The sequence below is a fragment of the Phyllobates terribilis genome, unplaced genomic scaffold (genome assembly GCF_046119375.1).
Source record: "Phyllobates terribilis strain yellow unplaced genomic scaffold, ASM4611937v1 Scaffold_13__5_contigs__length_258822181, whole genome shotgun sequence".
Lineage (NCBI taxonomy): Eukaryota > Metazoa > Chordata > Amphibia > Anura > Dendrobatidae > Phyllobates > Phyllobates terribilis.
In genome coordinates this window covers 98,360,960-98,387,963 of record NW_027362773.1, presented here as the reverse complement: position 1 = coordinate 98,387,963, position 27,004 = coordinate 98,360,960, and the positions used below count along the sequence as shown (strand labels likewise).

General features: G+C 48.7%; 1 protein-coding gene across 2 annotated transcripts in view; it reads left to right on the top strand.

Annotated features, from left to right (window-relative positions):
• The window catches only part of LOC141173819 (alpha-1,3-mannosyl-glycoprotein 4-beta-N-acetylglucosaminyltransferase C-like), a 60,082-nt gene that overhangs the window by 14,956 nt on the left and 18,122 nt on the right, over positions 1-27,004 (top strand). The window lies entirely within an intron of this gene.

Genomic DNA, 27,004 nt, shown 5'->3' with positions numbered 1-27,004 from the left:
ATTTTTATTTTCAACCAATTCACTTGGGATCAAAACTCCCTGAATCATGCAAAGCACTGCAAAAAAAAAAAACATCTAAAAAGTAGATGTGACTAAAACCATCTACACAATGGTAACTTTTATAAATAATATAAATGAAATAATCTAGATCCATTATACACAAATGTGAATGGACCATGTCGCTGACAAATAATATAATGACAATTGCAACATTTCAGGTGTTTGTATGAAATTTTTGGAATACGAAGAAAAAAAAAAGGTGTCTCAGAATCATTGTATCTAAGTATAAATACACATGGCCCGATTCATCAAGACTCGCATTGTTCACGTCGGTCTTGATGAGGTGGCGTGCTGTAGTCAGATGCTCCTGATTCATGAAGAGACATGTGAACGGGAAGCGCTGGATGGCATGCACCACTGTGTGCAACTCGCCACGAATCCTACTCCAGTGGGGTAGCTAATGCCGCCACTCATCATGTGATGCCAGAAGTCGAAAAATTTAGGCGCAGCTCCAAGTTGCACCTAAATTTTTGCTACTTTTCAAAGCTTTTACGACAGGATTCTGGTGTGAAAGCTTTGAAGAATCAGGCACACAGTCCGTAGAAGTGTTTGCTGTTGAATGCTTGCTATTAGGGTAGATTTAGCCTATATCTGCGCTAAGATTTACCCCCTATGTTCACACATCATGGATTTTTCTGCTTTCATTTTCTGCAGCAAAACCTGATCTCTTGCCAGGAGGTTGTTCAGGATTTTTGTTGCTGTTTTTTTGCAGTGCATTTTTTCAGCGGTTTTTTTCACTGTCCTTTTGTCTCTGTTATGCATGTACATAAACTTCAGTGAAAAAATAAATCTCATTCTGGTTTAGGCACAAAAAACACTGAAAACTTGACACGTGTGTTTTTTTCAGCGTTTTTTTCAACACTCGTTACTTCCAATGGGTAAAAAAAACACTGAATAAACGCTGAAAGAAGTGACATTCTCTATCTTAAAAAAACACGCAAAGCACAAAATCCTGAACAAAAAAAAAACATGGTGTGCATGAGAATACTGGAATCTCAGACTTTGCTGGTGCCATAAAATGCAGCTGAAAACGCTGAAAAAACCATGTTGTGTGAACGTAACCTTAGAGTACCTCCACTCGGAACATGCATTGCAAAGAATAAAATCTGCTGTGAAAATCTGTAGCGTGATATCTTATCCATTTTGCTGGTACTGTAGAGATGCTGATAATTTTCCACTCAGAAAATATGAATAGCATATATGCCATGTATGAACATATCTATGCTGCAAGGATATAAACAGAATTGACTTGCTAAAAAAAATATATATATATATACCATTTTGTGCCTCCATGACTACAAACAAATCAAAAATTTTAAACACAGTTTGAACAGTCAGTTTGTGCTGACAGACTAAGAAGAACACCTTTGTAGTGACATAGCCTTAAAAAAAAATCATACCTTCAATGTTCAAGTCTGTGTTTGCCAGAAATCATTCTTTATGCTAATATGATAATCAGTGCAACCTGGGTGTGGCCAAACAGTTCCACCTACTTCTTCCCCATCTATCCTGTATAGCCAGAGCTGTCAATAAAGAAAGAAGGGGACAGAGACATGCAAAACAAGGTGCAGTGAACTGCTCGGCAACATCCAGTGTGCACTGAGGCCCTCATTAGCAAATATGAACAAAAAAGGATTTCTTATAAATGAAACAACAAATTTGGACACTAAAGATATGATTGTTATAAGGGCTGTGAACCCTACAAGATGCTGACTGACTTCCTTTTAAAATACACTGGTTAATTTTTTTTCACTGAGCTTTCAGGTGTTCGAATGTTATATTAGGGGCATGAGTTGGTTCTAAAATGAGAATAGTCACTTTGGAATATATATTTAGTTTCTATTTTGCACCAGTTTTTCGGTGTAAAGAACAGAGGTTACATTCCAGGCATTTTGGCTGTGTCCACAGTCTTGTACCTATTTATGCACACTCATATTGTAGGTACATTTCCTCTAGTTTATACTAGCTGTTAGCATTATATTACAGGGGCAGGTTCAGAAAAGAGTAGAGGTAGGTCAACCGAACCATTTGCACTCTACTTAAAATCTGAACATAAATCAAAGAACCCTTTATTTTCAGGAAAAGGTAAAAAAAAACTAAAAGAAAAAGAGATATCTGGTATTAGTATTACCTTGGGTAAAGTCTTAGATCTTACAGGGACTCTCAGGCTATGTGCCCACGATGCAGAAATGCTCAAGATTTTTTGCTGAGCGTTTCTGCATCTCCCTGGCAGAAAAAACGCATGCGGATTGTACATGCGGATTGTGCATGCGGATTGTACATGCGTTTTCCTGACAGGGACATGCGGATGTGAAGCGTTCTTCACATGCATTTCCGCATGTGGGTTGACAAGCGCTTTCCAAGCAATTTTAGCATCATTTGGAAAGTGCTTGACAACTTGGTCACACTATATAAATCCATGCAAACGGCATGGATTTATATAGTGTGACCGTAAAGAATGTTTAAAAATTAAAAAAATAAATCTATACTTGCCTTCCGATGGTCCCCGGAGTCTTGCTTCGCTCCGTCCTGGTGTGTCGGCAGCTCGCGGTACACTCCACTGAAGGACCTGCCATCACATGACTATGACGTCAGCGCAGGTCCTTCAGTCCACCGTGATCTGCCGGCAAGGGAGGACAAGCACAGCGGGGGCCGTCAGAAGGTAAATATAATATTTATTTTTTATTTTATTCTTTTTTTTTACAGTTTCTATGGTACCTGGGTCCAGAGGAGAGTCTCCTGTCCTCCACACCCGGGTACCATCCGCACATTGAAACGCTTGGATTCCGCATGTACAGATCCAGTGATGCAGATTCCATGCGTTCCAATGCAAGTAAATGGCGGCGAAAACACAGCGCTTCCGCAAAATAATTGGTAGTGCTGCGTTTTTTTCCGCAATGATAACCCGCAGCGGAAATTTCCGCAGCATGTGCACAGCACATGTGGATTATCATTGAGGAACATGGCAGGCCTTCTACCATGCGTTTTTTAAGCGTTTTTGCCGCTGCGGAAACGCTTAAACGCATCGTGGGCACACAGCCTTAGAGGAAAAATGATGTTCCATAAGGACCAATGAGTATCATACTTTTTCATTGTGTTATTTCTCATGGCGGCCGCTAGTTCAAAAGTATTATTTGTGGTTACTCTGTCAATTATGGTTCGGTTGACCTACTGTAAATTCACATTTATTTCCTATGTCCCTCCAATCCTTCCCCAACCATATACCCTTGCCTTCCCTTCCTACTGACCTTGTTACTTGCATGTTTTTAATCCCATCGTGTGTATTGTATTCCCCCCATTAAAAAAAAACAACGATAATTTGAAAGAGTAGAGGTAATTTTTAATAAAAATCTGAATAAAATAAACAATGTTGCAGTGGAGATGAATCCCGACATATATGTGTCTATAGACATGTTCCTGGAAGTAGACATGAAAATAATAATGGAAACCTCCATTCTTTACCCTAAAGGTTGTCTTCGGAGAGCACACTTTTGATGGGCGAGCACTAAAATGCTCGGGTCGAGCACATTGAAATACTCGGGTGCTCGACCCGAGCAACGAGCCCAATGTAAGTCTATGGAAAACTCAAGCATTTTTCAGGCGGCTCCCCCCGGCGGTCTGCAGAGGGCCTAAAAATTGCCCAAATCAATGGGAACAGTGCTCAAATTACATGGGGATAGCATGGGGAAGACCCCTGGAAGCATTTCTGACTCCCAGGTCACTTCTGTCAACAACGTTGTCAGAGGTGTTACGCCACTTTTACGGACTCACGATAAAACGTACAAAAACGAAACCAAAATGGATTTTCCTGGGAAATATGTTAAAGAACATCCTTTCCAGGGTAATGACTTGTATATAAAGCAAAATAAATAACCAAAAATAAAAATGCTCCTCCACACCTTGGGCTATGTTCATACGTAGCGTTTTTTGATGCGCTTTTCACTTTTGCATTGCTTTCAACCGTGACAAAAGTATTCAACAGGAAATGTCATTTTAACATTTTACAACCTTATCTGGCCATGTGGTGTGTGAGATATCATCAGACACATCGTGTTTCATTTATGAAGGAGGGATTCTGAAAGTCACAAAGCCTATTTTTATAGGGCCATCAGGCGGCCTTTATTATACTTAAAGGGCCAGCAGTCGGCCCTCACTATTCTTAGAGAGCCATCAGCCGGCTATGTTTTATTGTTCCCATTACTAAAGAGTGGGTCGCCTATACTGTTATTGCGTATGCAGTGAGTGGCAGGGCTGCCCAAAATTTGGACTAACCCCAATAACACTTTGAAAATTTGGACACACCCCAATAGCCCTTTGAAGAGACTTAGAGGAGGGCTTCCTGAAAACAATGTTCCCATTATTAGGAAGTAGGTCTCCCATTGTGTTTGCCTATGCAGTGAATGCAAGGGTTGCCAAAAATTTGGAGGCACTCCAATGCCCCTTGGAAGAGACGTGGAGGTCAAAGGGCCTCATAAAAAAATGTTCCCATTAGAAAGGAGCGGGTCTCCTATACTTGTAATGCTCATGCACTAAGTGTATGGGCTGACAAACATTTACCCCTGGGGGGTATACATGAACATACTGTACAAAATTTTTTTTCATGGGCATCATAAACACCCTTTAAAAAAAATGATGTGGGTGTTGCATCACGGACCACGGTCACCCTGGTGATATGGTGGTGGAGGATGAGGAGAAGGAGGAGGACAAGAGCAAATAGCCAAAATCAGGAAGCGTATACCCATGTGTGGGTGTGAAGAGGTGCATGGGAATACACCTCCCAAGAAAAGACACTGGATTTGAGTTTACGTTACGCTGCTATCATTCGGTGGTGTTGAGAAGTCTGGCCCAATCCAGCCCTTGTTCATTTTTATACAGGCGGATGCACTTCTCAGTTATAATTCCACCAGCGACACTAAAAACCTGCTCTGATAAAACGCTGGCGGCAGGGCAGGCCAGCACCTCCAAGGCATAGAGAGCCAGTTCATTCCATGTATCCAGCTTGGATACTCCATAATTATAAAGCACAGAGGAATCACGGAGGATGTTGGTATGGTCGGCAAGGTACTCCCTCAGCATCTTCCCAAACTTTGCACTCCTTGTGAGAGTACCCCACACCTCAGGGCTTGTGCGATGGGAGGGGCTGAGAAAATTCTCCCAGAACTTTGACAGTGTTCCCCTGCCTCTGCTGGATTGAAGTTGTGTTGCTCTCGCCTGTACTCCTTGGTTGTCCAACAAACTGACCTCTACCGCCAGCGTTTTCAGATGGGAATTTTTTTTAATAGTTCCGCAACAAGGGCCTTCTGGTACAGCCCCATTTTTGTAGACTTGTCCGCCTCAGGAATAAGAGATATAAAGTTCTCCTTGTAGCATGGGTCTAGAAGTGTCACCAACTAGTAATGACTGTCACCCAAAATTTTGAGAACGCGAGGGTCATGGGAAAGGCAGCGTAACAAACTCAGCCATGCGTGCCAGGCTACTAACAGGCAAGACTTCCATGTTCTCACCAAGAGGATGACTGACCATGCTCTCCTCCTCCTCTTCCTCTCTGTCCTCTGGCCATCCACGCTGAACAGACGGTATGACAGCTGTGCAGGTAGTACCGTCTATAGCGCATGAAACTAGCTCCTGTTCTTCCTCCTCCTCCTTTTGTCACCCAATCTACGTTGAGATAAGATGAGGCTGGGCTGTGTGTAATCACCCTGTATGGTTCCTTGCTCCATCTCATCGTGCTCCCCCTGCAATGCATCCTCTTTGATTGTGAGCAGACAGCGTTTCAGAAAACAGAGAAGCGGGATGGTGATGCTAATTATGGCGTCATCGTCGCTCACCATCTTGGTAGAGTCCTCAAAGTTTTGGAGGATGGTACAGATGTCTGACATCCATGTCCATTCCTGAGGTCTTATGTGTGGAGTCTGAACTGAATACCGACGGCCTTGTTGATGCTGGTACTCAACAAGTGCCCTCTTCTGCTCACAAATCCTTCCCAACATCTGCAGTATAGAGTTCCAACGCGTGGGGACATCACACACCAGTTTGTGAGCCGGAAACTGCAAACGCTGCTGAAACACGGCAAGGGCGGCGGAAGCTGTAGGTGACTTTCTAAAATGGGCACACAGGCAGCGTATTTTGACAAGCAGATCTGGCAGCTCCGGGTAGGATTTAAGAAACCACAGAACCATGAGGTTAAGCACATGGGCCAGGCATGGTACGTGTTTGAGCTCACCTCAGAGCCGCCACCAGGTTCCAGCCATTGTTACACACGACCATGCCTGGCTGTAGGTTCAGTGGTGTGAGCCACATATCTGCCTGCTCATTCAGAGCTGTCCACAACTCTTCAGCATTGTGCGGTTTGTCACCTAAGCATATTAGCTTCAGCACAGCCTGTTGCCGCTTGGCCGAGGAAGTGCAGCAGTGCTTCCAGCTTGTGACTGATGTGGTCATTTCGGAGATGGAGGCTGAAGAGGATGAGGTGCAGGAGCTGTAGACTGTGGGGGCAACCCTGATTGACCTAGGGCCCGCAATCCTTGGCGTTGGGAAGATGTGTTCCGACCCAAGGTCCGACTGGGTCCCAGCTTGCACTATGTTAACCTAGTGTGCCGTCAGCGAGATGTACCGTCCCTGCCCACAAGCACTTGTCCATGTGTCCGTGGTTAGGTGGTCTTTCCCGGTAACTGCGTTGTTGAGGGCACGGCTAATGTTTTGGGACACGTGCTTTTGTAATGCGGGGACGGCACACCAGGAGAAATAGTGGCGGCTGGGGACAGAGTACCGAGGGACGGCCGCCGCCATCAGGTTGCGGAATGCTTCCGTCTCCACGAGCCTAAAACACAACATTTCGAGCGCAAGCAGTCGTGAAATGTGGGAATTTAGTAGTGTGGCCTGTGGGGTGTTGGCTGCATATTTGCTCTTGCGTTCCAAGGACTGGGGTATGGACAACTGAACACTGCGCTGGGACAAGGATGCTTCCTGATGCTGCTACTTGAGAGTGTGCAACGACAGGTGCAGGGCAGGAGGCATCTTCGCATGCACCATGGACAGGGGATTGGCTTGCATGCACAACAACGGAAGAAGCAATGGTGCCACCCGCAGACACTGTTCCTGGACCCTGGGGTTCGGCCCACAAAGTCGGGTGCTTTGCTGCCATTTGCCTGATCATGCTGGTGGTGGTCAGGCTGCTAGTTTTGCCACCCCTGCTGATGCTGGCCTGGCAGGTGGTGCAAATGGCCTTTTTTGGGTTATCGGCAGAGTCTTTAAAAAAAAAAAACAACCAGACTCGGGAAGACCTAACAGTTGTACTGGCAACTTCCATCGTGTTGATGTTACAGGGAGCGGTTGCTTGCCTTCTGTCTGCGGCCACCACACTGCTTCTTCCTGCCTGTTGGGGTGCTACGCCTCCCTCTCCCTGTGTGCTGCTGTCCTCGCTCTGCATGTCCTCCTGCCAGGTTGGGTCAGTTACTATATCATCCACCACCTCATCTTCCACTTCTGCACCCTGGTCCTCCTCCTGACTTTCTGGAAATTGTGTCTCATCATCGTCCGCCTCTTGTGACACTTTCCCATCGTCGCCTTCGTGTGACCATGGCTGCTCTAATATTTGGGCATTGCTACATGCGATCTCCTCTTGCCCCGCTTCAAGTGGACCAGGCGAGAGGCTCAAATCTATAAATGGAAAAGTGAACAGCTCTTCAGAGTGTCCAAGTGTGGGATCAGTTGTCTCCAGGCACTCAGCATGGTGGGAGGAAGGAGGATCAGGGTGAGGAATATGCGGTCCAGACTCACGACTACTGAGACTTGACCGTGTGGAAGACAGGGTGGTGGTGGTGGTGATGGCAAAGTGACTGGAATCATTATCCGCTATGCAACCAACAACCTTTTGACACTGCTCTGGGTTCAATAGTGGTGTGCTGCGGTCCCCTAGGAATTGGGACAGGAAGGTCGGGCGAGAAGATGTGGGTGTTCCTTGTGGCACAATTTCAGCTTGCCCACGGCCTCGGCATGCACCATCACGTCCAGTTCCCCGTCCCTTGCCATGTGCCTTGCCCATTTTAAATGGAGGACAATATCTTCCACGCTCACTACAAATGGCTGAATTTGGAGTGAGTTATATGTAAATCCGTGTGATGGAGAAACCAGTTTTAAATACCTGGCCTTTAGGTAACTATTTTGAACAGCAAACCGGTGCCAAAAACTTTGCTGACACACTAAAAAAAATTTGAATGGAGGCCAAAAATGGCAGTATTTTCAGCGTAATTATATGTGATCCTTGTGACGAACAAACCACAGTTTTAAATAGCTAGATTTTTAGTGCTGTAATATGGAAAGGACCTGGCTGTATTCCGCAGTGCCAACAAGCAAATGGCGCAGAACAACTGTGTTCTCTGGATTGCTTTTTAAGCAAATAATGAGTATTAAGATCCAAAAAAAATTATTCCTGGCCCCTGAGACCTGGGCCTATGTCTACAAATATCTAACAGCAGCAGAAGGCAGAACTGGATTGGAGCCTCTTGTGCTATATGCACTGCAGTCTGCTATATACACTGCCTGCCTGATATCTCTGTAGATGGATTAGTCCTCAGAAGGACTGTTTGTTGAGATGGATATGTGTAATGTACTTGTTTTCTCCCTGCACTACCTAATACACAACCAAATCTCTCCCTAGCTCAGCAGCACCTCTCCCTACACTGCCTGATTGCGGAGTAGACTGACTAGCACAGCAGCGCCTGGTCTGCTACAGACCTGATAACGCTGTGCGGCCAGCCAATCACTGTAATGCCACAACCAACATGGCTGCGGCATTACAGTGAGTGGCATGCAATCCCTGCACGTTGATTGGTGCTCTAAAGAGCGCCAAACATGCAGGGAGGGGACCCGAGCATCCGCCCGAGCATCTCGCAAGTACTCGGCGAGCTCCAAGCATCTCGAGTACTGAGATGCTTGGGCGAGTACTTGTGAGTATGCTCGCTCATCACTAATAAAAACCTTTTATTTATAATTTTTTTTTAAATTATCCCCAAATCCACCAAATCCATTGTGTCTTTCTGAATAATTTGGGGGATATATGAAGAGCTTCTATGGCTTAACAATGAAGCAGAGCCTGGGCCAGCACAATATAAAATGTGGTTTACAAGCCAGGTGGGTGGACAGATTAGGATTATTACCATTAACAGCCGATGCTAAATAAATGATTTACAGATCATGTGCATCCCAACCACCACCCTGTCGTCACCTTTCTGCTTTAATAGGTAAATTATTAAAAACCTTAGGCCTGGATATTCTTGTAAGAAGGATAAGTCACTGCTCCATGTGTTTAAACCCTAAGAAAGGAAGAGGCTTGCCAGAAAGGAGCCTTTAAATACCTTACTGCATATTCAGATTGAGTATTTTATGGGATATAAGAGCTTCTGCCATTAGGAATCACTTGATAAAGAGGTAATGGGCACTCACGAAATAGTCCTGTTCTTAAGGGCTCATGCAGACAACCCTTTAAATCGGACGTGTTCTTTCTGATTTTTGATTGAATAGCACACTGACAACACCTTGACCCATGTCCTTTTTTTAAGCTTTGTCTTTATAAATGAAATAAAGAGAAGAAAAGGTACAATCACAAGGCACTAGCCGTGCCGAGAAATAAAAATCACTGAGGCTATGTGCCCACGATGCAGAAATGCTCTGGATTTTTCTTGAGCGTTTCTGCATCTCCCTGGCAGAAAAAACACATGCGGATTTTACATGCATTTTCCAGCCAGGGACAAGCGTTTGTCACGCATTTTGCACATGCGATTTCGCATATGGGTTGTTAAGCGCTTTCCAAGTGATTTTAGCATCACTTGGAAAGTGCTTGACAACTTGGTCACACTATATAAATCCATGCAAACAACATGGATTTTATATAGTGTGACCAAGTTAGTTAAAAAAAAAAAAATGGTAAAATTTAAAAAAAAACAAAACATTATACTCGCCTTCCGATGGCCCCCGGTCTCCTTCTCCGTTCCTCCCGGTGTCTCGCGGTGGTGTAAAAGGACCTTCCATAACGTCCTTTGACAGGTCACGCGTCTGCCGATGTCAGCGGTCACGTGGCCTGTCACATGACTGAATGACGTCATGGAAGGTCCTTTTACTCCATCGCGAGCCACCGGGGAGCCAAGACGTACCGGATAGAAGACCGCGGGCTATCAGAAGGTGAGTATAATGTTTGTTTTTTTTATTTAATTTTTTTTTTTTTTTTTTTTTGCATGTACTATGGTACCCGGGTCTGGAGGAGAATCTCCTCTTCTTCAGACCCGGGTACCATCCGCCCATTGAATCGCTTAATATCCACATGTGCACATGTAATCATGCGGATATTAAGCGATTCAATGCAAGTCAATGGCGGCCAAATCGCCACGATTCCGCAAAATAATTGGTAGTGCTGTGGATTTTTTCCGCAATGATAATCTGCAGCAGAAATTTCCACATCATGTGCACAGCACATGTGGATTATTATTGGGTAACATAGCAGACCTACTAACAAGCATTTTTAAGCGTTTCTACGGCGGAATTGCCGCTGCAGAAACGCTTAAAAAACGCATAGTGGGCACACAGCCTAATGGGTGGAAAGCAACAATAGAAGTTATTTACTTTCCACTCAAATCCTGAAAGAACAATAACACAAAATGAACATTAAGGAACAGGATGATAAAATATATCAAAATCCCACAGACTGGGTTGAGTAATTCAGTCAAAAGAGTAGATGGAAAAAAAATATAGAGAACAGAGAAAAGGAGAAAAGCAAAAAAAGCACCAAGAGAAGAGGGAGAGGGTGGTAGGGAAGGTGATAGGGAAAAGTGTTCAAAGGTGGGGCCCAAAGAATGCAGATTCAGCTTTTACCAATAAGGGCAGATAGTCGGCCGAAGATCTAAATTACAGCCAATTATACCCGGTTTTGTAAAACCAATCATGAGTTATTAATCATCAAGGTAAGTTCATAGTTACGTAGGTTGTATAAAGACCAAGGTCCATCAAGCTCAACCTTCCTCCCCCAATAAATCTGCCATTAACATTACCTCATTTATTTTAGTAAACCAAAGGGAGATTGTAGGAGCGGTATCTTTTTTTTTTTTTTTTCCATAGTATAGGGATGCACACTCTAGCAGTAGCGATTAATTGCTTTTAATATCGAATGCCTGTAGGTTTTCAAAGGGAAGTCACAGTGCTAGAGAAGGACGAGATCCGGGTCCAGGTCTGAAATCAGATCTGCTATTTTACGTATCGTTTTCTGCACTTTTTCCTAAAAAGGAGAGAGAAGCCTCCAGGACCAGAAAATGTCCACAGATCGCCCTCCTCCTCCCCAAATCTTCATGGGACTAGCTTCTGGAAAGATAGAGTATAGTGCATGGGCGTACCCACCGTGAAGCAGGCATGCAAGCCGCACACCAGGGCCGGTGTCAGCACCCGGGCAAATGATGGGGCCCTGAGCAGGCGGGGGGGGGGGGCCCTCACAGTCAGCGCCCGCTCCCCCCTGCTTGCTCAGGGCGCCGGCACAATACTTACCCCTCCCCGTGCCTCCGCAGCAGCTCCTGCATCCTCCGCGGCTGCTACACTGTGACATCTCAGGTCAGAGGGCGCGGTGACGTCTTTACACCGCGCTCTCTCCTGAGCAGTCACAGCGCAGAGCGGGAAGACGCCGGTGCGGGTGAGGGGTCCGGAGCAGCGGCAGCAGGTGAGATGTGAGGTGAGTATTTGATTTTTTTTTTTATTATATGGAGGCCTGTGGCAATATAAGGGAGGGGGGTGAGGTGGGGGTGTGTGACATCTTGCATGGGGCATTATAAGGGGGGGAGGGGGTGACATCCTGCATGGGGCATTATAAGGGGGGGTGACATCCTGCATGGGGCATTATAAGGGAGGGGGTGTGTGATATCCTGCATGGGGCATTATAAGGGAGGGGGTGTGTGTGACATCCTGCATGGGGCATTATAAGGGAGGGGGGGTGTGACATCCTGCATGGGGCATTATAAGGAAGGGGGGGGTGTCATCCTGCATGGGGCATTATAAGGTGGGGTGACATCCTACATGGGGCATTATATGGGGGGGGGACAGCCTGCATGGGGCATTATGTGGGGGGGGAACAGCCTGCATGAGGCATTGTGTGGGGAACAGCCTGCATGGAGCGTTATATGGGGGCCAGTATTCTGGATGGAGCGTTATATGGGGGCCAGTATTCTGTATGGAGAGTTATATGGGGGCCAGTATCCTGCATGGAGCGATATATGGGGGCCAGTATCCTGCATGGAGCGATATATGGGGGCCAGTATCCTGCATGGAGCATTATATGGGGGCCAGTATCCTGTATGGAGTGTTATATGGGGCCAGTATTCCGTATGGAGCGTTATATGGGGGCCAGTATCCTGTATGGAGTGTTATATGGGGGCCAGTATTCCGTATGGAGCATTATATGGGGGCCAGTATTCTGTATGGAGCGTTATATGGGGGCCAGTATCCTGTATGGAGCGTTATATGGGGGCCAGTATCCTGTATGGAGCGTTATATGGGAGCCAGTATTCTGTATGGAGCGTTATATGGGGGCCAGTATCCTGCATGGAGCATTATATGTGGGCCAGTATCCTGCATGGAGCATTATATGTGGGCCAGTATTCTGTATGGAGCGTTATATGGGGGCCAGTATCCTGTATGGAGCGTTGTATGGGGACCAGTATCCTGTATGGGGCATTTTATGGCGGCCAGTATACTGTGTGGAGCGTTATATGGGGGCCAGTATTCTGTATGGAGCGTTATATGGGGGCCAGTATCCTGTATGGAGCGTTATATGGGGGCCAGTATCCTGTATGGAGCGTTGTATGGGGACCAGTATCCTGTATGGGGCATTTTATGGCAGCCAGTATACTGTGTGGAGCGTTATATGGGGGCCAGTATCCTGTATGGGGCATTTTATGGCGGCCAGTATCCTGTATGGAGCGTTATATGGGGGCCAGTATTCTGTATGGAGCGTTATATGGGGACCAGTATCCTGTATGGGGCATTTTATGGCGGCCAGTATACTGTGTGGAGCAATTCGCCGGTTTCTGAGCTATTGTGGAATTTACAATAGATATCACTCATGTAATGTAAGAAGTGAAATCTTTGTATTGTACTATATATATATTTCTCTTCGGTATCTGTGACCATGGCTTGCCCCCCCCCCTAGTTTTGATCCTGGGTACGCCCATGGTATAGTGAAGTTTGGACCCTATGCCACCAAAAGAGTAATTTGTAATCGGTAGCATGAAAACGGGAGAAGATAGACGATTTATGCATCAAGGTGAAGATTCGTCTCCACTGCTCCTTCGACGGGTAGAGGCCAAAATCGCCTTCCCATTGGGTTTGAAAATTGGTGATAGGTTGGTCTGTGGGTACATCTAGCAGGGAGTATGAGAAACATAAAGTGTGTCTTAATGGTCCAGAGTCCTCACACGCGATTTTGAAAGGAGTCTTGTTATTATTATAAGGAGTGAGTGAGTGGAAAAAGTGTGAAAGCTGACCAACTCTGTAGGTTCCCAAAGGAGAGGGAGTAGAGAGGCTCAGAAGATGTTCCTTTTTAGGGCCAAATATGTCCAGCTTCAAAATGAGACAACCCCTACTTAGCCAGTTATGAAAGATTTTATCCTCTAATCCTGGTGGCAAAAGCGGCTTCCCAAAATGGGAACCATAGAGGAAGATAGTGGAAAGATAGAACGGACCATGGGATGAATGTGACTCGCCCCCTGGGCCGTGGGGTACCCGGAACCTGGCTTCTGTACGATGCTGGGGGTAGTAGTGGCGACCCGATCCCATGGCTCAGGGTGGTCAGACCAAATTGTGGCAGTCTATTTATCAGTGTTTTGAATGTCCGACTACGCCACCCGTGGATTGCGGTCAGGGATAACCGCCACTGCAAGGCAGACCGCTGAGGCTGGTGTTGGTGTGCAGCACAGGGGTAGGATAACTCCCCACAGGAAGAGTGTAGCCTCAAGGCAGTGTAGGTGGATGCTGGGGGTGATGGTGCAGGCGCAGCAAAGATCACACTGAGTCCAATGGTGCAATCCAGGGTTTTTACTCAGCTATTATCCAAGTCACTTCTCTCAGCAATGACTGCCCAAGCCGTGCTGCGTCCACCAGGTGAGGAGCTCGGTCAACCCCCAGGCAATTCAGGAGTGTGGCACAGGACCCCCTTCTGTCCTTTCTCTGGCCTCTCGTGCCCCACCAGTGACCACACTTCTGTCCAGCTACCGCAGACCGTGTCGGGTAAGCGTTGGCCTCCGCTTCCCGCTATCCTATATGGCGCCTTCCTAGCAGGTTTGGCGGGGGGTCGCACCAATAAATGATCACGACCTCCGGTTCTTGGCTGAGGGATGATTTACCTCCACCAACTTGGGAATCCGGTACCCTTCCACAGCCTGACCCTTCACCCGATATAACGCGGGTTTGCAATGGTTGCTGTCCGTTCTGCTCTCTTAGGGTCCCTTCTGCCTTCTTGTTTCTGGAGCCTTTCTACTCCTCTGTCTCTTCTCCTTCCTTCTCCTTCTTCTCTTCTCCTCTCTGGCCCCGGCCTTCTCTCTAGGCCTGCCTCGTGGAGCTGAGCTCAGGCTGAGCCTCGGCTCCCTGTCAGCTCTCTCTCCCTTCTGAACCCCACTCTAAAGATGGCTCCCACCTTTTATCTGTTTCTCTGTGTCTGAGCTCAGGTGACCTGCACCCAATGAGCACCTTCCTGTGCTCCAGAAACCGCCCCCTTTCTGCTCCTACACCACTGGGTTCTCTCCCCCCTCCCCACTCCAGCCAGGGACATGGTCAGTTGTGCCTGCAATATGGGGGCACCGTCGAGCTGTCCCCCGGAAATGGGGAGTGTATGTGTGTGCAGCTAACTGAGCCCTGGTCCACACTCCATCCTTACCTGGGAGTGGAATATCACACCTCTGGTTGAGGTGCAATACCCCTGTAGCAACCGAACCCTCGGGGCGCTACAAATGCAACAGGCAAGAGTGGCCCCAATTGTGAGATGGGATTTAAGCGATTTAACCAAAGCAAAGTCCAGCCACAGACTAGTCATCAAAGGGATATTTGAAAAGCTTTGCTTTTCCCCTTACCATTGACCCATGTTGTTTAATAGGGCTGTTCAGAATGATTTTTATTTCGGTCTGACTGCCAGTGAAAAAAAAAAATCGCAGCATACGCTATTCTCTTCTGAGTCTTGGATAAGACTCCCTCATTCTAGTCTATGGATGCGTAAAAAAAAAAAATTGGATCCCACTCTGAACGAATACATTTATATTATAATCTAAGGAAACTATTTAATCATGTATATTTTTTAATGTAGGTGTACGAAAATGGATCTCACATGGATGTCACATATGTAAAAAAAAACAACAACACACGGATGATAATTAGATGAAAATAGTCAGACTTTGATAAAATTTTAATGATTTTTTACGCCCGTCTGCAGCTGGTTTGAGGGACAATAGATTGGGCTGCTTATATACAACAAAAAGATCTAGTGCTCAGTTGGAGATGACAAACGTTTCATGTTATAGCTTGTAGCATAGACTCCTCATTTCAAGGGTGCATAATAAAAAAAATATTCTTTGTTGCACCTACTAATATGGCACCTTATAGATATCCTAAGAAATATTGATTATTATAGGCCTTGTCCCATATCCACGGGATAGGCGATAAATGTATGATCGCCTAAGCTTCCCTATACAAATGGAGAGGTTCAGGGCATGTACGACTACCAGACTTACAGAAAGAGCGGATCACTACTGCTACGTTCACACAAGGAAAAGCAAATCCCGGCACTCACGTGTTGATGATTAATTTGTTTATTCCACAACTCACAACAGCCTGTCCAAGGCTTTTTTCAATTAAAAAAAGCCTTGGACAGGCTGTTGTGAGTTGTGGAATAAACAAATTAATCATCAACACGTGAGTGCCGGGATTTCTTTTCCTAGAAACACTGTTTTCCACGTGCACCACCCCAGCTGTACGGAGTGCCGACTAGATTCTTTTGATACGTTCACACAAGTGACTTTGAGACTCTGGATCAATATACGGTAGGTTACAGTGGACGCACCTGTGTGAACTGCACATATTTTAGATAGGGCATCATACTCATTATCGAAACAAAAGTTTCAAATCCTTGACCACAACCTTATTTACACGAAAACTTTCTAAAATAGTTTCCCTATGTATCCCTGTCAAAAATGTCTTACGTTACATAGGTTGCAGACCCACTGCTACACCTTTTGTTGAAAAGATGGGCACCACTGATTGAATCAGATAGGGAAAGCAAAGGTACTACAAAATGTATACCCCAGTGGATCCCTTGGTGTATGATACATTTTTGATGTCATCAAGTCATATAACCTACACAACAAAATAACATTATTCATCCATCTTGGACTCCGAACAAGCTTTGACTCAGTATCACCATAAAAAGATCTTGATGGTGCGATGGCTAAAATCCTAATGCAAATATTCTTAATTAAATACATCCTAAGGTTTTGAGTCTTCAGCTCCTAAGCAGAACTGTGTGTATCCATGGTTACAAGAAAAAACTAAATCAACCCTGTGTAGTCTAACTCAGCAGTCATGTGTTACTCCACTCCCTTTGGCTCATCTTTTAATGTCTGCAGGCTGTCAAGAAAAGGCAGAAATGGAGTAATGGAATCTGATGCATGTTGCTGCTATTTCTTGATTTGCTGATGTCATGTGTTTTTAGTGCTTTGTCGCTACAGTAATTAGTTTTACCTGCTGGCAATCCTTGTGTGTTTGAGAAGATAGAAGGTTCTGAAATGTAAAAGGGAGTGACAAAAGTAGTCTAAAGTATATTGGCCTTTACACAGGCCGACAGAGATCAAATCATAAAAATTCTTGTTCACAAGCAAAATGCTCATTTTTTTTTACTGATCTTTTATGATCATTTATTTGGAATGAATAAATCATATTACTAATCATTTCCACATAAATTGTATTTCCTCCTGTAAATGTCTTGTCACACGCATGGGCAGAAATCTACCTACATAAAAGTCACCTTAATGCGACCCTATACATTAGTAACAGGGGCACAACTATGCAATCGCACCAGGTTCCTGGAGCCTACAGGGCCCCAAAAGTCTCTTTTTCCTATATGAAAAGACCAATGCTATTAAAGACTTGCAATAATTGGGGGTACCATTGGAACTTTTTACATTGGGGCCGATGAGCTTCAAGTTATACCACTGATTAGTAATGTATAGTCGCGGTACCTAATATCCTCTGTTAGGCCATGTGATGAACCTGTAGCCGCCATCTTGGTAATGATAAATCATATCCAGGGATGGCCACACTTCAGCAGCCCCCACCCTTGGGACCTTCTGTTAAAACGTCAACTAGATAGTTTCCCCCCATCCAGGCTCCTGTAAGATAAGAAGCCTACTTAACACTTGAATGCTAGGAGCTTCAAAGACTTCGAGAGGAAACACAGCCAGCAGGGGGGGGTGCTTCGTCTATCTGTACCTGACCATTTGTCCCATAGGACTAGTTTCTTTGTCTGTCACAAGCATGGAGGCATAAGATATAGAAACATGAATAGTACACGCATGTTGCGTGGGATGGGCCAATAAAAAAATATCACGGCGTCCCGGAGCCATTGCGCACACAAGCCTCCGCGGTAGACGTTTGTACGTGCTCTGGAAGCCAAGATATAGCGCGGAGCCATTCCTGAGGACCGTATGGTATCATAATTGATATCAAAAGGTCGGTTACGGCGGCCCGAATCCATGGGAACCCCTGGGGGTATCATGAGACCATCCCAGAAGAAGTTATTGGGTTCCATAGAATTTGGGCTTCTGATCGAAGTTAGACCTGAGGGTGGAGACTGAGCCAGCTGACCTCACCAGCAGTGGGCGGGACGGGGCAGGTAAGATAGCAGGACAGACAAGAGACAAGTCAGTTTTTTGACCCAAGAGTGGTGTGCTGAACATCTGAGCACCAGCTGAGGCCACCAAGGGGAGGAGCAGTTTGACCATGCGGTGGTAGGCCTCAGCCTGTAACAAAGAACCGTGCCTGCGACCGCAGAATCCTCTCCCTGCGTCACAAGAAAATCAAGAAACCGGTAACTGATATGCTGTGGTGATTCTGTGTGTTGTATTCCATTGTTGTATAGTTTAGCCTGACCTTATACCTGTGTATATTTAGTTGTATATCGTGTATCTAGTGTATTATTATAATCAATTACCTCAAGTAATTGTGGGCCTGCCTTTTATTCTGCATAACGAACGCACGTCCGTGTGAGCTCGGCTCAAGCCAAAACGCTACCCAGGGTTGGTTCCTGACCCGATATAGGCCCATTCACGGACTGGGCGTATATCTAAAATAGGGACTGGTGGCAGCATACCAACTGGGGATTGGGGAAGGCTGGTAGTGACGGTCGGAGGTTCAGATATATATATTCCTGGCGCGGCCAAGGAAGATATATATACCACCCTCACTACAGAGGGCCCCGATACCCAGTAGGTTACAGGACAGTCTCTCTGGCGACCGCTTATCCTAGGTGCAGTTCCTTGACTGACCTGAGGCTAAGAGGGTGCTAGCGAGTTGTGCTGTGTAGTGACGTTACGGTTTAGTGACGTTGAAGGGAACACTCTACCGTGTTCCCTGCGCTGGTTGCAGCTTCCTGGCACTACTTTCTCTAGGTGCAGTACCTTGACTGACCTGAGAGGTAAGGGGGCGCCAGAGAGCTGCACCCACCGGCCGGCTTTCATCACATTGGTGGCAGAGCGGTGGGATTGCAGAATAATAGTGTTGTGGGACCCCTACTCCCAGGCACTAAAGACTGCCAGTGGTAACTTCCACTGCTGGAGTCTTAAGGTCAGCCCAACGTTAGACGGTCAGGCTAAAAGTATAACAAGGTGTGTGCAAACTCAGGGTTGCAGCGGTGTCGGTTACCAAGATGGCAGACGGCACCAGGAGCAAGACCCTGCAGGAGGCTAATGCTACGGTCCGTGTGGCAGGAGGGGAGGACATTGTTACTCATGGCGAGGAGGAGTCCAGCCCGGGCACCTCAGGGAGCCAGTCCCCAGTATACGGTCCCGCAGTGGGCTGCCCACCACCTACCCAGCCCAGCCTGTCCAGATCACAAGCCCTTTTACAAGCGGCTATGGCAAGTCTCCAGTCTCATGGCGATGCCGTCTACAAAACCCTCCTGGCAGCATCAGAGAAGGCAGCGGAGGAGGAGCGCGAAGCTGCAGAGCGCCGGGAGGCTGCGGAGCGTGAAGCTGCAGAGCGCCGGGAGGCTGCGGAGCGTGCAGAGCGAGCTGCGGAGCGCCAGCACCAACTGGACCTGGCCCAGCGGGGGCTTCCGCTAGAGCAACCAACCCATCAGGAGACCAAGTCGTCCAAAGTCCGAGCTGAGGACTTCCCTCTACTGGAGAAGGATGGGGACCTGGACTCCTTTCTGGTGGCATTTGAACGGACCTGTCTTCAGCACCATCTGGCCCGGGATCAGTGGGCCAGATACCTGACCCCCCGTTTGAGGGGTAAGTCCCTGGATGCCTTGGGGGACTTACCTGCCGGGGAGGTACAGAACTACGACTGCATCAAGCGGGCCCTGATCCGGCAGTACAACCTCACTCCCGAGTCGTACCGCCAGAAGTTCCGGAGCCTGCTGCGTGGCCCCAAGGACACCTGGACCGATCATATGCGGGCGCTGTTGAGAGCCGCAGAGCACTGGACCTCGGGTCTAGCGCTTACTACCCGCCAGGAGGTCCAGGAACTGTTCGTCACGGAGCAGTTCTTGTGGAACTGCCCAGAGGACCTCCGACAGTTCCTCCGTGACCGAAAACCAACAGGGGCTTCTGCTACAGCCGCCCTGGCAGACGAGTATGCCAATAACAGGGCGCCTGAGCTGAAGAAGTCTGCCAGCAGCACCTGGAGAGGGGGTAAGCCCAGTCATGCCCCTGTTTCCCCGGCCCCTAGAACACAAGGGGTGTATCCCCCTGTTGCCCTCTCCAGGCAAGGACCAGACGTAAGACGTTGTCATCTATGCAACAAACCAGGACACTTTAGGGCTGAGTGTCCCCAGCGCCAAAAGACCCCATCCCAGTCCCAGAGAGCGCCCAATGTTTTGTGTGTGGGAGGGGGTGGTGGTAGGTCCCTGGACAACATCCAACCCGTCACCATAGGCCGTTCTGCGGTCATGGGACTGCGGGACACGGGCGCTGAACGAACACTGGTACGGCCTGAGGTGGTGTCCCCCCAGGACTTGGTACCAGGAAAGACTCTTTCCGTCTCCGGGGTTGGAGGCGTGGAGCCGGCACTTCCCGTTGCCATGGTGTATTTGGACTGGGGTGCCGGAAGGGGGATGCGGGAGGTGGGAGTAACGCCAAATATTCCCGCAAATGTTTTATTAGGGACCGACTTGGGGCGTCTAGTATCGCAGTATGTACCCTCTGAACCCCCAAGTTCGGCCCCCCAAGAGTGTATTGATTTGTCTGCTGCTAATGCCAACCATGTTGTATGTAGTGTGCGTCCTGCTGAGGAGGAGGGAGTGAAACCTGAGGGTAACACCTGCACAGACACAACACAAACAGGGTTAGTGAAAGCAGGTGGGGAGTGTGGGGATGCCCGCAGAGGTGCTCAGCCGGCGTGCCGTGACCTCTTGTCCTCCGGTGAGGGAGGGGGCGGGCAGGATTCTGTAGAGGGAAGCTCAGGGATGGAGAGGGGGGCAGCTACCGGCAGTGTAGGGCTCCCAGGGGTATCCAGGCTGCTGAGTATAGGCCCACTGCAGGGGGAGGAACAGGCCATGGGAGGTGGGGGTGTCCCAAGAGAGGAGCCGCCAGGTAAGACCCCAGGGCAGGAGTTCCCCACATCCGAGATGTCCAAAGGCCTAGGAAGCCTGCCTGATCGGGCGGCTTGGTCAGAAACAGAGGGGAAGCAGGCACTACCCACGGTCACAGCGGTCATAGCCGCTGTCACCAGGAGTGGGAGCGCCGGAGCCCAAGGAGCCTTGCAGAGGTCCGACGGCTTCCCCACTTCTGACCAAGTGTCTGCCGGGTCAGACAGCGGCCAGGTGACATGCCCGGAGGGGCTGACAGAGGATGTGGCAGTTTCGTCGATTCTGGCCACATCAAGTCAGGAATTTCAGGCTGCGTTGGAAGCAGACGACAGCCTGAAAGCTCTCAAGGAACAGGCGGCACAGCCTCCCATGGAGTCAGACTGCGAGCGTGTGGTCTGGGACCAGGGACGGCTGTACCGGGTAACGGTCCAGCAGGGTTCACCGGAGGCGTGGCCCAGGGACCGACAGTTAGTGGTACCCTATCCGTTCAGGGCGGAATTGTTGCGGATCGCACACGAGATTCCGATGGCCGGACACCTAGGGATCGCTAAAACCAAGGCCAGGATAGCTCAGCATTTCTACTGGCCTGGGATGGGAGCCGCGGTGGGTGCCTACTGCCGTTCGTGTGACACCTGTCAGAGGGTGGGGAAGGCGGGGCCGCGCCCCAAAGCCCCACTGGTAACTCTGCCAATCATCGAAGAGCCTTTCTCGAGGGTCGCTGTGGATCTTATTGGACCTCTGTCCACTCCCAGCCACTCCGGGAAATGCTTCATACTCACGGTAGTGGACTATGCCACCCGGTACCCGGAAGCGGTAGCTTTGTCGTCCATTCGGGCCGACAAGGTGGCTACCGCCTTACTGGAGATCTTCTCCAGAGTGGGTTTCCCCCAAGAAATGCTCACCGACCGAGGGACCCAGTTCATGTCGCGGCTGATGGAGTCCCTCTGTAAGCAAATGCAGGTGCAACATCTGGTGGCCAGCCCGTATCACCCACAGACTAATGGCCTGTGTGAGCGGTTCAATGGCACCTTAAAGCAGATGCTTAAGATGTTGGTCGACTCCCACGGGAGAGACTGGGAGCGTTACCTCCCACACCTCCTATTTGCTTACCGGGAGGTTCCGCAGGCCTCAACGGGGTTCTCCCCCTTTGAGCTCCTGTACGGGCGACGGGTACGGGGCCCCCTGGCTCTGGTGAAGGAAGCATGGGAAGGGGATTTGGCCACCCCCGAGGTGTCGGTCACCGAGTATGTCGTGCGCCACCGGGACAGGATGATGGCCTTGGCAAAGCTGGTGCAGGACAATATGGCCCAGGCCCAGGCCGACCAGAAGCGGTGGTACGACCAGAATGCTTGTGAGAGGACCTACCAGGTGGGTCAAAAGGTGTGGGTACTGGTCCCCGTACCACAGAACAAGCTTCAGGCAGCCTGGGAAGGTCCCTACTTCGTGCACCAGAAACTCAATGCCGTCACCTATCTGGTCACCCTGGATCACGCCCGTGGAAGGAGGAAGGCCTTCCACGTGAACATGATGAAGGCTCATCATGAGCGGGAAGCGACTGCCCACCCAGTGTGCCACCTTCCCGAGGAAGGAGAGGTAGAAACCCTCCTGGATCTGCTCACCCAAGCCAAGGCGGGTGGGTCCATCGAGGATGTGGGGGTTGGCCACCAGCTCACGGAGGACCAACGGTCCCAGCTGGGGACCACCCTGCACCCCTTCCGGGGGCTGTTCAGCAGCCTGCCCGGAAGGACTGAGATGGCTGTCCACGACGTGGACACTGGCGATCACCCGCCGATCCGGCGTTCAGCATATCGGGTCTCTTTCGAGGTGCAGGGAAACATGCGCCAAGAGATAGACGAGATGCTGAAGCTGGGGGTGATCCAGGCATCCAGCAGCGCGTGGGCCTCGCCTGTAGTCCTCGTACCAAAGAAGGACCGAACTACACGGTTCTGCGTGGACTACCGGGGGCTCAACGCTGTAACGGCCACCGATGCGTTCCCCATACCACGCATCGATGACCTGCTCGATCGGATGGCCGGGGCTAAGTACCTGACCATCATGGATCTGAGCCGGGGGTACTGGCAGATTCCTCTGACCCCCGCGGCAAGGGAACGCTCTGCCTTTATCACCCCTTTTGGACTGTACGAGTCCACCGTGATGCCATTCGGCATGAAGAATGCCCCTGCCACTTTTCAGCGGATGGTCAATACGCTGCTTGAGGGACTTGAAGGGTACGCGGCTGCGTACTTGGACGATATTGCAGTCTTCAGTCCCACTTGGGAGGATCACCTAGAGCACCTGCGGCAGGTGCTCGGTCGGATCCACCGGGCAGGCTTGACCATCAAGCCGGAAAAGTGCCAGCTGGGCATGAGTGAGGTCCTCTACCTGGGTCACCGGGTAGGCGGGGGGGGTTCTGAAGCCAGAACCGGGGAAAGTGGATGCCATCGCATCCTGGCCCACTCCTAGGACCAAAAAGCAGGTGATGTCCTTCTTGGGGACCGCCGGGTACTATAGGAGGTTCGTCCCACACTATAGCACCCTGGCCAAGCCCCTGACGGACCTCACCAAGAAGAAGCTGCCCGTCGCAGTCGACTGGACAGTCGCCTGCGAGACAGCTTTCGGGGCACTCAAGGCCGCCCTAAGTAGCTCCCCTGTACTGCAAGCTGCCGACTTCGACCGGCCGTTTGTGGTACAGACCGACGCCAGTGACTTTGGCCTCGGTGCTGTGCTAAGTCAGGTCAACACGACAGGCCAGGAACATCCTGTCTTGTACCTGAGCAGGAAGCTACTGCCCCGGGAGGTGGCTTACTCCACGGTGGAAAAAGAATGCCTGGCAATTGTATGGGCCCTGCAGCGTCTGCAGCCCTACTTGTACGGGAGCCATTTCACCGTGGAGACGGACCACAACCCCCTCAGCTGGTTACACACGGTCTCTGGGTCGAATGGCAGGTTGCTACGCTGGAGCCTCGCTCTCCAGCAGTACCACTTCTCCATTCGCCACAGAAGAGGCCGTGACCACGGTAACGCTGACGGGTTATCCCGGCAAGGGGAGGGTGCAGAAGGACGCACGGGGGAACACAGGAATGTGCTACCCCCTCGCGCCCTCGTATAGGGGGAGGTGTGATGAACCTGTAGCCGCCATCTTGGTAATGATAAATCATATCCAGGGATGGCCACACTTCAGCAGCCCCCACCCTTGGGACCTTCTGTTAAAACGTCAACTAGATAGTTTCCCCCCATCCAGGCTCCTGTAAGATAAGAAGCCTACTTAACACTTGAATGCTAGGAGCTTCAAAGACTTCGAGAGGAAACACAGCCAGCAGGGGGGGGTGCTTCGTCTATCTGTACCTGACCATTTGTCCCATAGGACTAGTTTCTTTGTCTGTCACAAGCATGGAGGCATAAGATATAGAAACATGAATAGTACACGCATGTTGCGTGGGATGGGCCAATAAAAAAATATCACGGCGTCCCGGAGCCATTGCGCACACAAGCCTCCGCGGTAGACGTTTGTACGTGCTCTGGAAGCCAAGATATAGCGCGGAGCCATTCCTGAGGACCGTATGGTATCATAATTGATATCAAAAGGTCGGTTACGGCGGCCCGAATCCATGGGAACCCCTGGGGGTATCATGAGACCATCCCAGAAGAAGTTATTGGGTTCCATAGAATTTGGGCTTCTGATCGAAGTTAGACCTGAGGGTGGAGACTGAGCCAGCTGACCTCACCAGCAGTGGGCGGGACGGGGCAGGTAAGATAGCAGGACAGACAAGAGACAAGTCAGTTTTTTGACCCAAGAGTGGTGTGCTGAACATCTGAGCACCAGCTGAGGCCACCAAGGGGAGGAGCAGTTTGACCATGCGGTGGTAGGCCTCAGCCTGTAACAAAGAACCGTGCCTGCGACCGCAGAATCCTCTCCCTGCGTCACAAGAAAATCAAGAAACCGGTAACTGATATGCTGTGGTGATTCTGTGTGTTGTATTCCATTGTTGTATAGTTTAGCCTGACCTTATACCTGTGTATATTTAGTTGTATATCGTGTATCTAGTGTATTATTATAATCAATTACCTCAAGTAATTGTGGGCCTGCCTTTTATTCTGCATAACGAACGCACGTCCGTGTGAGCTCGGCTCAAGCCAAAACGCTACCCAGGGTTGGTTCCTGACCCGATATAGGCCCATTCACGGACTGGGCGTATATCTAAAATAGGGACTGGTGGCAGCATACCAACTGGGGATTGGGGAAGGCTGGTAGTGACGGTCGGAGGTTCAGATATATATATTCCTGGCGCGGCCAAGGAAGATATATATACCACCCTCACTACAGAGGGCCCCGATACCCAGTAGGTTACAGGACAGTCTCTCTGGCGACCGCTTATCCTAGGTGCAGTTCCTTGACTGACCTGAGGCTAAGAGGGTGCTAGCGAGTTGTGCTGTGTAGTGACGTTACGGTTTAGTGACGTTGAAGGGAACACTCTACCGTGTTCCCTGCGCTGGTTGCAGCTTCCTGGCACTACTTTCTCTAGGTGCAGTACCTTGACTGACCTGAGAGGTAAGGGGGCGCCAGAGAGCTGCACCCACCGGCCGGCTTTCATCACAGGCCACGGCCCCATTATCAGTATTTGGTCAGTAATTTTTTCTCCGGAGTGGAAGCTAAAACCAGGTGAGGAACAATCAGAGAAAAGGAATAAAAGAAATAAGTGCATCAATTCTGCATTTATCACTGTCACAGGTGTGTCAGAGGTGACAGACAGTCGCCCTGCAGTTTGTTGAGGGAGAGCTCCACGTTTGGCATTACAGACAACTTCTTAGAATCTGTCTCTCTAGGACCCAGCGGCTACCTTCCTCTGGCTAATTAACTCCCTGGCCTGGGTGTATAAATACCTGGTGTGTTCTAGAGGGAGGTGCTGGCGATATTCATTATTCCATGTGAAGGCTTAGCAAGAGCAGTACCTTTTCCTCTCTGGAGCTTGAGGCAGAGTTCGCATTTGTCTGGAGTCATCTAAAGCTAAGCACTTTTCCCCTGTTTGTCCTTCCTTGTTCTCTATAGTGTTTAGTGGAGATCGCCTAGTGCTCATCTCCTCCCTTCCCTAGCTTGAGCCAAACGCCAGGGAAAGACAGGGCGAGGTATGCGTGCAGCGATTGGTTAAGAGCCAACACAGGGACGTTAGGGGAAACTGGAGACCTCCTAGGTTGATCTAGCGTCACCCTCTTTCCCCCCTTTCCCTAGAGTCTGGGCTCCCTTTCCTTCTTCCCTTTGTGTTGCACTAAGTCTTTTCCACATCTTGTGTGACAATCACCCACTCCTGGTTTTGGCTCCCTCTCCTGTGAAAAAATACTGACCAAATACTGATAGTGGGGCCATGGCCTTATGCTGCCTCTGTCTGTCAGACTACCACCAATTTTCTTCTTCTAAATAGCAGATGAAGAGGTATGGGCAGAGCCGTGGGAAGTCTGAATGATGCTTTCCCTACCTACGGGTTGATGTTTGATAGGACAGTGCCAATGACAACGATGTTGTATCCATGCCTGGTCAGAAGGCAGGGGCAGCATAAGGGAGGACATTATGTATACATTAGGAATGTATTGTCAAATTTAATGTAGGAGGTGGAAGATCGCTTTAAGTTGTATGACGACCAAAAATGTCTGCAAGAAATTGGCAAAAAAAGGTCCAAATTTAAAGTGATTGAAAAAAATAATGTTTTTTTGGTATATAACAAGGTCACAATTGAACAAAAAACAAATTACACAAGACAAGATAAAAATCATAATAATGGAGAGGAACAGACAGTGCAATAATTGCAAACGGGGTCGGACTGCCCACAGGAGAAACCTTCGGTAGTCCTCCCCTGTGAAGGAGTGCTAAGAAGTAGTACTTACACTTGATTCACAATTTGCAGAAAAAGGTATTATCTAATCATTCATTAAACAAGTTAACCAAATTAATATTACATAGAAGCAAAAGTAAATTTGTGTATTAGGGTCAGGATATTTTTGCACGTAGCTGAACAATTGGCCCCAATAACCAATGTTACTAGTGAGCCTTTGCCAACCCCAGTCCGAAACGGATTGCAAATATATAATAGTTTACAATCAAGAGCTACATAATATCAATTCTGAATA